The sequence below is a fragment of the Callorhinus ursinus genome, unplaced genomic scaffold (assembly GCF_003265705.2).
Source record: "Callorhinus ursinus isolate GAN/ISIS: 27379988/994484 unplaced genomic scaffold, GSC_fseal_2.0 scaffold53, whole genome shotgun sequence".
Lineage (NCBI taxonomy): Eukaryota > Metazoa > Chordata > Mammalia > Carnivora > Otariidae > Callorhinus > Callorhinus ursinus.
The window spans coordinates 2,416,813-2,424,289 of record NW_027397115.1 but is presented as its reverse complement, the minus strand read 5'-3'; the positions used below and the strand labels follow the sequence as shown (position 1 = coordinate 2,424,289).

The following is a 7,477-nucleotide window of genomic DNA, read 5'->3' as shown; positions in this document are numbered from 1 at the left end:
TTGTCCAGGCACCAGCGCGCTTCCTCCTGCCTCCGTTTCTTCTCCACGACGGGGACAGCTCAGAAGCGTGAGGCCCCTTCTTTGCTTTGCAGCCTCCACACTTAGCCATTCAGCCGCCACTGGTAGCCCGAAGGGCAGTGTCACCATTACTCCAGGGCCTGGAGGGGCTGCCTTTGACTCCCTGTGCCCCCAGGGCCTTCCTCAGCAGGGCTGAGTGCCCCCCTCCTGACCCTGGGCCTCCTCCAGCACCAGGTAGACCTGCATTTCCAGTCTGCATCTTTCTGACTCTGAGCTCAACCTTTATTTTTTTATGTTTTTATTTTTAAAGATTTTATTTATTTGTTTGAGAGAGCAGGGGGAGGGGCACGGGGAGAGGAAGAAGCAGACTCCCCACTGGTGAGGAGCCTGACATGGGACTGGATCCCAGGACTCCGTGATACAACCCGAGCCGGAGGCAGACACTTAACCGACTGAGCTGCCCAGGCTTGACCTTTAAAGCAGAAGTGCAATGGAGGCTGAGTTTTACTGAGGGAATTCTTTGAGGCATGGGGTTTCCCACTGTCTTTATGTTTGTGGCATGTGCCCTGGTGCTAGGGGCCACTTCATCTCTTGGGACCTACTATAACACGACCCCAGTCCTTGGCCACCTCAGTGGGACTTTGCAGGAGGGGCCCCTTGACCCACATGGGAGGCCCCAAGCACAATTCTGAGAGTTGCCTGCAAAAGCAAAGTAGGTATAGGTTATGGACTGAATTGTGTCCCCGGCCCCCCAAAATTCCTGTGGTTAGTCCCAACCCCCAGTGCACCAGAATGTGACTGCATTGGGAGACAGGGTCTTTACAGAGGTGATTAAATGAGGTCCTCAGAGTGGGCCCTAATCCAGTGTGGCTGGTGTCCTTCTAAGAAGAGATTAGGGGGGGCGCCTGGGTGGCTCAGTTGGTGAAGCGACTGCCTTCGGCTCAGGTCATGATCCTGGAGTCCCGGGACCGAGTCCCGCATCGGGCTCCCTGCTCGGCGAGGAGCCTGCTTCTCCCTCGGACCCTCCCCCCTCTCATGTGCTCTCTCTGTCTCTGTCTCTCACTCTCTCAAAATAAATGAAAAATCTTTAAAAAAAAAAAAAAAGAAGAAGAGATTAGGGTACCACCGACACCCAGGAAAGACCAAGTGAGGACGCGGGGAGGACACAGTGGATGCAAGCCAAGGACAGCAGCTCCACACAAAACCAGCCCTGCCAACACCTTGATCTTGGACTTACGGCCTCCAGAACTATGAGGAAATATGAGCCCCCCCGCCCCGGTCTGTGGTCTTCTGCCGTAGCAGCCCAAGCTGACTAGGACAGTGTTCCCAGGTAGCCATTCGGCTTTCAACTGTGTGGCACGGCGCCCCCTGGCCCCACCATCGAGCCAGAACAGGCCTGTGTCCGCACAGTACCTGCAGGCGCCTTTACCAACGCGCTCCTGGGCTCCTGGGGCAAGCGGCTCATGCACCTGACAGGCTGCACCTGCTGGGGTGGGGGCCCCAGACCAGTGCTCCCCAGGAAACCCCCACTCCAACCGCAGGGACAGGCTCCGCCTCTCCCTAGCCTTGGCTTTCAGGGAGTTCTGGAAGCTCAGGGATTAGCCACACACCGCACTGGGGCAAGGGGCTTCCCCGCACAGCCACTAACCCGTAGAGTGCCAAAAAGGTGTGCAGCCTTCCGAGGGGGAACTGCCCTGTTTATAATCCATGTTTTTTCAGATCAGCACTGGCCACTTTTCTAAGGTTGACCGAGGCAGTGGCCCAAGCTGTCCACGGATGAAACACCACCATTAACCCCGAAGATGGCCCCTGCTTTCCGTGCTACCTCCCGTGGCAAAAAGGGGCTTTGCGGATGTGACTGAGGCTCTGGACCTTGAGATGGGGAGACGATGCTGATCCTGGGGAGATCATCTTCCCCTTGGCAGCGGGAGGAGGAAGCCGCGAGAGAGTGTCGCAGTGGGGCGGCCTGAGACAGGCCACTGAGCACCAGGTCCTGAGGAGGGGTGCAGGGGCCGCGAGCCAAGGAACCCAGCCGCTGAGAAAGGGCAAGGGGACCAAATACCCCCCAGAGCCTCCAGCCCTGCCAACACTGTGACTTGAGTCCAGGGAGACCCCTGCTGGGCTCCGACCTCCAGAATAAGGAGAACAAGAGGGTAGATCTGTGTCGCTTTAAGCCGTTAAGGGTGGTAACTCGTGACAGCGGCCAGAGGAGCTCATGCGAAGGCGCTGTTAGTGGGGCCCGCGGACCCACGCAGCCCGGGGACAGAATGCAGGGTCTGTGAGCCTGATGGGGAAGAAGTCTTCACCACAGAGGCGGGCCGACACAGGCCAGCCGGGCGCCCTCAGCCGCAGCCGTGACCCTGAAGCCCCGCGGCTCCGTGGCCCGCACGGCACGGGGCTCACGGACATTTCGCTCATCGCTGCTTCACAACCAGAGCACCAGGAAAGCCACCGCTTGCTCTGGTGACTTAACCCCTCAGCGAAAGGGCACACAGAGTCCTGAGTCACACGCTTGTTTCTAAAAAATATTTTAATAGCTGTATTTTAATGTGGTTCTTTTCCTTTGCGTTTCTAGCCATTTTACTGTTTGAAACCGCTGTCTGAGGAGGGGCCTTAGGTCTCAGCAGACGGCCCGGGGTCCCAGGCCCACACAGAGCAGGGGGCCCCTGAGAGGGCACACGGCTGGGGCAAGCCGGGCCTTTCCACACCGGCTGGGGGGCGGGAGGGCATCTCCAACAGAGGGGTTTGGGACTCTGTCCCCCAGGCAATGGGAACCCCTGAAGGAGCCTGGGTGGGAGGGCTGCCAAGGTCCCCACCTCCCCACCTGGCCTCAGGCCGCTGTGTAGGCTGGAGACTGAGGCGTGTTGGTAAAAAAAAAAAAAACCACCAAAAACCCGAAAATTGCAGGAGTTTGCATTTACCGAGCTCCCACTCAGTGTGAGGACGGCCTCAGCACTTTCTGTGCCCTCCTGCAGCCTCGCCAGAGCCTCTATAAGGAAGCTGCTAGCGTGACGCCCATCTTAGAGCTGAAGAAACTGAGGCCCAGGGGGGCCTGTCGCTGACAGACGTGTGATGTGTGCAGGACACGAACGCGGGGTTTGTCTGGACTGCCCTCTGCTCCCCCACGCCCCCGCCAACCGATGCCTGTGAAGAAGGCACCACCTGCAGAGGGTGAGCCCGAAGGAGCCCTGCCAAGCCGAGAGTGCCGGCCCGTCGGGCTCAGCCAACACGGGAAAGTCTGCAGGCCCCAAGTCTCCTGCGCTTCCTCTGTTTGTTGTGTCGATGTTTTCTTTCAGGTTTCCCCGAGCCTCCAGTTTGGGTGGAGGTGGGCGTGGGGGGCCTGCATGATAACCGCCCCCCCCCCCACCGCAGCCTGGCTTTGAGGTGAAGGGCAACCCCCCGCTTGAATCCACAGAAACCCTGAGTTCCTCGGGTCTCCACGAGGATCCCTCCACACCCCCAATCCCAGGCTTCTGGAATGGGCTCTTTGGTGTGTTTGTTCCCTCACTCAGCACACATGGACCGAGTGTCTTCCCTGGGCCAGGCGCTGGGGACACGGCGGGGAACGATGCAGACAGCGGCCTGCCCTCTTGGAGCTGGCGTCGGGCTGGGAGGTGGCCAGTCCCTAGAGAAGCAAACGGAGGTGGAGAGGAGGACTGGGCAGGGACACTAGCTTTTGAGGGATGTTAGAGACCAGATGGCGCCTCCGAGATGCAGCTGGGGATGGTGGGGTCCTAGCCTGGCTGCTTGCTGGGGAAAGAGCCCAGGCTCCAGAGATGGCCGGGAGAGGCCAGGAAGGCGGGTGCTGGTTCTGTTCCCAGTTGGGTGGGGAGGAGGGTGGTGGTGTAAGTGGAAGAACCCTCTCTCGGCTGAGCAACTGAAGCCCAGAGCGGATACGGGGCTGCCTCCCACGCCTGGGTCCGGGAATGACACCCAGCAGTCCCAGGACCCTCGGCTGGCTCTGAAGGTGGTTCCCAGACCCAAGAGTGACAGGCTGTGGGATTTCATGTGCTCAGGGCTCTGTCCTGCTCAGTACCTCCACCTGCGTGAGTCTCCGAGGGCTGCCGCAGCCAATGACCACAGACTGGGTGGCTTAAGACAACAGAAATGTATTCCCTCATGGTTCTGGAGGCCAGAAATCCAAAGTCAAGGTGTCAGGAGGGCTCTGAACGCACGAAGGGAGAATCTGTTCCACACGTGCCTTTCTCTGTTTCCCGTGCCACCAGTAATCACGGCGCGCGTTGGCCTGTAGACGCATCTCTTCAGCCTCTGCTCTGTTGTCACATGTGTGTACATCTTCGAGTGGGCTTCTGGTAAGGACAGCAGTTATTGTATTAGGCCCCATACTAATCCAATATGACTTTCTCTTAAATTGATTAAATCATAAAAAACCCTACCTCCAAAAATAAGGTCAGGTTCATGGGTCCCAGGGGTTAGGACTTGAACATATTTGGGGGGAGACACAATTCAACCCACAAGGGCTCACACCCAGGCATGGTCTCGGACAAGGACCCATGTTTCCAGACTAGAGGCGTGAGTCTGGGCTTTCCCCCTAAGACTTCTGCTTCATTCTCACTTCACCTAACCTCTCTGCGGTCCCAGCCACCCAGCCCTCAAAGTGGGGAGACCAAAGTCTTCCTTAAAGGCGGTGGGGAGAATAAATGAGATCATGGATTGGTCATCATTTACAGCCCTCCGTGGCCTTGGGGAAGCGACCCTGAGCCTCGTGCCCTCCCTCTTAAAAGTGGGCTAATAGTACCGACAGATGACAAAGGCTGTTTTGAGGTTAAATCATCTAATATATGTAAGGTGACCCAGTCAAGGACCTGGCCCCAAACAAATGAACGTCATCCTTATTAGCGGTGTGTGAGGATCGACCACATACAAGTGCCCAGCACTCAAAAACCGTTGGATAAATGTTGGTGGCTCTGAGCCTTTGCATTCTGTTCTCTCTGCTGTTCCCTGTCCTCCAGTGGCTCTAGCTCTCACCAGTTCCCACAGGCCTTCCCTGACTCTGAAGAACACCTATCACTGTCCTCTTTGCTTCCTTCTCACCGCCCTAGAAAAATTACCTAAACATAAACATAATATTCGCCATTCATTCATTCATTCCTATCTCTCCACTCCTGAAATGTAAGCCCCTGGGGGCGGGGGGGTGTATGCTTGTTTCCTACCTGCAGTATCCTGGGGCCTGGACCCCTGGCCTGACACCTGACGGACCGTTCATAAGGACCTGTTGGGTGAACAGCTGATTCCCAAGCAGAAATGGGGGCACGTGGGGGAAGTGGCGCCACCCGACGGGAGAGGTCGGGGATGCAGAAACCTACGGGGCCACAGGGTGACCGAGTGAAGGAACCCCTACCCAGGCATGCGCGCGTTATGGCGCACACGGCCCCCCGCCGGGGGGGGGGGCGGGCCCAGCTTCCGGGCCGGGCAGGGGCGCGGGGTGCACGCAGCCAGCCCACCTAGCCCGGGGTGGACAGACGCCCCGCCCGAGCCCCGGGCCTTCCGCTTTTCCAAGCCTGTGTCCCCGCCCTGGGCGCCCGCCCCCGGCTGGGGAAGCCCAGGCCCCCGCGGCGGCAGCACGTGCTCCGCAGACGCCCGCCGCCCGGCGTGCCGCCGCGCTCCAGGCCGGCGCTCCTCCCGCGCCGGGGTTTCGCCGGGTGGGGCTCGGGGCTCGGGGCTCGGGGCGCGGGGCGGGCGGGGCCGGGCGCGGGCGGCTCTGGGACTTGTAGGCGGAGAGCCTCGGCTGCCGGCGCCCCGGGCAAAGGCACCGCCCACCCCTCCCAAGTCCGTCCTGGCCAGGGCTGGGGCAGCCTCCGAGAGGCCCTGTCTGCCACGGAGGGGGAAATTGAGGCCCAGCTTGCCCAAGATCACGCGGCCGGGTGAGGGCCGCCTTCCCTGGCCTCTAGGAAACAAGTCTAGGCCACACTTTAATCAAACTTTAATCAAAGTTTCCAAAGGGCTCTCTGAGGGCCCCTGGTCTGGTGGGGAGCTCTCCTCACCTCCGTTTCATCGTGCATTCACTCAACAAACATTTCCCGAGGGCCCTCTGCTTGCCAGGTCTTACAGCCTGGGCAAAACATCCAAGGTCTCACCTAGCGTAAGAGGGAGGCCGCCCACGCACAGGTCAACGGGGCTTCTGGAAACAGAAGTACCTTGGGAAGGAAATAAAACTGGATAAAGGGCAAGCAATGAGGCGAAGGCCTGGAAGGAGGCAGGAGTGTGGCTGAGGTGTTGGAGGACCATGAGGAACGGGACTGAGGTGGGACGGGGAACTGTGTCCCTAGGAGGCCCGCTGAAGGCTGGGGGCTCCCCTCCCAGCGTCAAGGGGGCTAGGGCACAGATTTGGGGGAAGGAAGGAGCGCAGGGTCAGGGGTCCAGGGGCTTGAGACAGCCCGTCTGGGCCTGGAGTCAAACACAGCCACGACAGAGAGGCGCTGGATACACCCCTGAAAGACTAGGGAACATGGCTGGCCGTGCCACTGCCAGGCCCACAGACCCCGGCCTGTGTCCCGCTGTCCCCGACGAGGCGATAGGCTCGGCCTGAAGTGACCGCACCTAGAGCTGCAGTTCTCAACGGTGTGCACAGCTGCGCCCGGACCCGCCAAGGGTTCGAGGCCCCACAGCGGCGTTCTGCACCGCACGGAGCTGGGACCCACCAGGGGGGAGCGCTGGTGCCAGGGCCGGCGTCAAGGGCCCCGAGCTCAGAAGCAGCCCGCGCTAGGGTTCATGCTCTCCCGTTTGATGTGAAATTCCTAATAACTTTGAACAAGTTCAGTAGCCAGTCCCGCCTGGTGTGGAGCTCACAGAGGCGCTGACATGGCCTGTTTCTGTGGCTGGGCACAGGGACAGAGGGGCCGGACTGCCCTCAGCCTGCGTTCCCCCCCCCCCCCCGCCCCGGGTCGCCCACACAGAGGGAGGAATCCCTGACATGGGGATGGGGGGTGGGCATGGACTTTTGACGAGGCCAGAACAACTCCCCCTGCCTCGTCACCTCCTCCGGGAAGCCTCTGGGACCACTCTCGACCCTCCTGGATCGCAGATCCCGGGTTTATACCCCTCCCGATTGTACACCGTATTTTTTAACGTTGACCCGCCTTATTCAGAGAACTCCGTGTATGTTCTGTGCACCCACGCAGCCCCCATCCTGGAGTGCCTGTCCCATGAGGGGCCCTGAAAAGGATTCGTCGAATGAGTCATATTTGTATATAAGACAAAAATCAGTTCACCTTTTAATACATGTTGCTGTATCTTACCTCGCCCCGAGATAAATGTTGGCTCAATAAACATGATGCTTACTCCCGGGCTTCCCTCTAATTCACTAGACCGTGCGCTCCGCGAGGGCAGGGGGCTGGAATCCGGCGGGCATGCAGAGGGCCCCCGGGACCGCGGTACCCGCCTGCAGCGCGCCCGCCCCGGTCGTCAGTCTCCAGGGTGAGAGCCCCGCCCCGCCCCA

At 59.7% G+C, this 7,477-nt stretch overlaps 1 long non-coding RNA gene across 1 annotated transcript; it reads right to left on the bottom strand.

The window, feature by feature from the left end:
• Positions 1 to 2,562: 2,562 nt before the first annotated feature.
• LOC112809926 (uncharacterized) lies at positions 2,563 to 7,448 on the bottom strand. The gene is made up of 3 exons (XR_003204695.2): positions 7,278 to 7,448; positions 6,024 to 6,176; positions 2,563 to 4,328 (listed from the first exon to the last, which is right to left on the bottom strand). It is a non-coding gene; the product is annotated as an uncharacterized lncRNA (long non-coding RNA).
• Between the last annotated feature and the right edge of the window lie 29 nt (positions 7,449 to 7,477).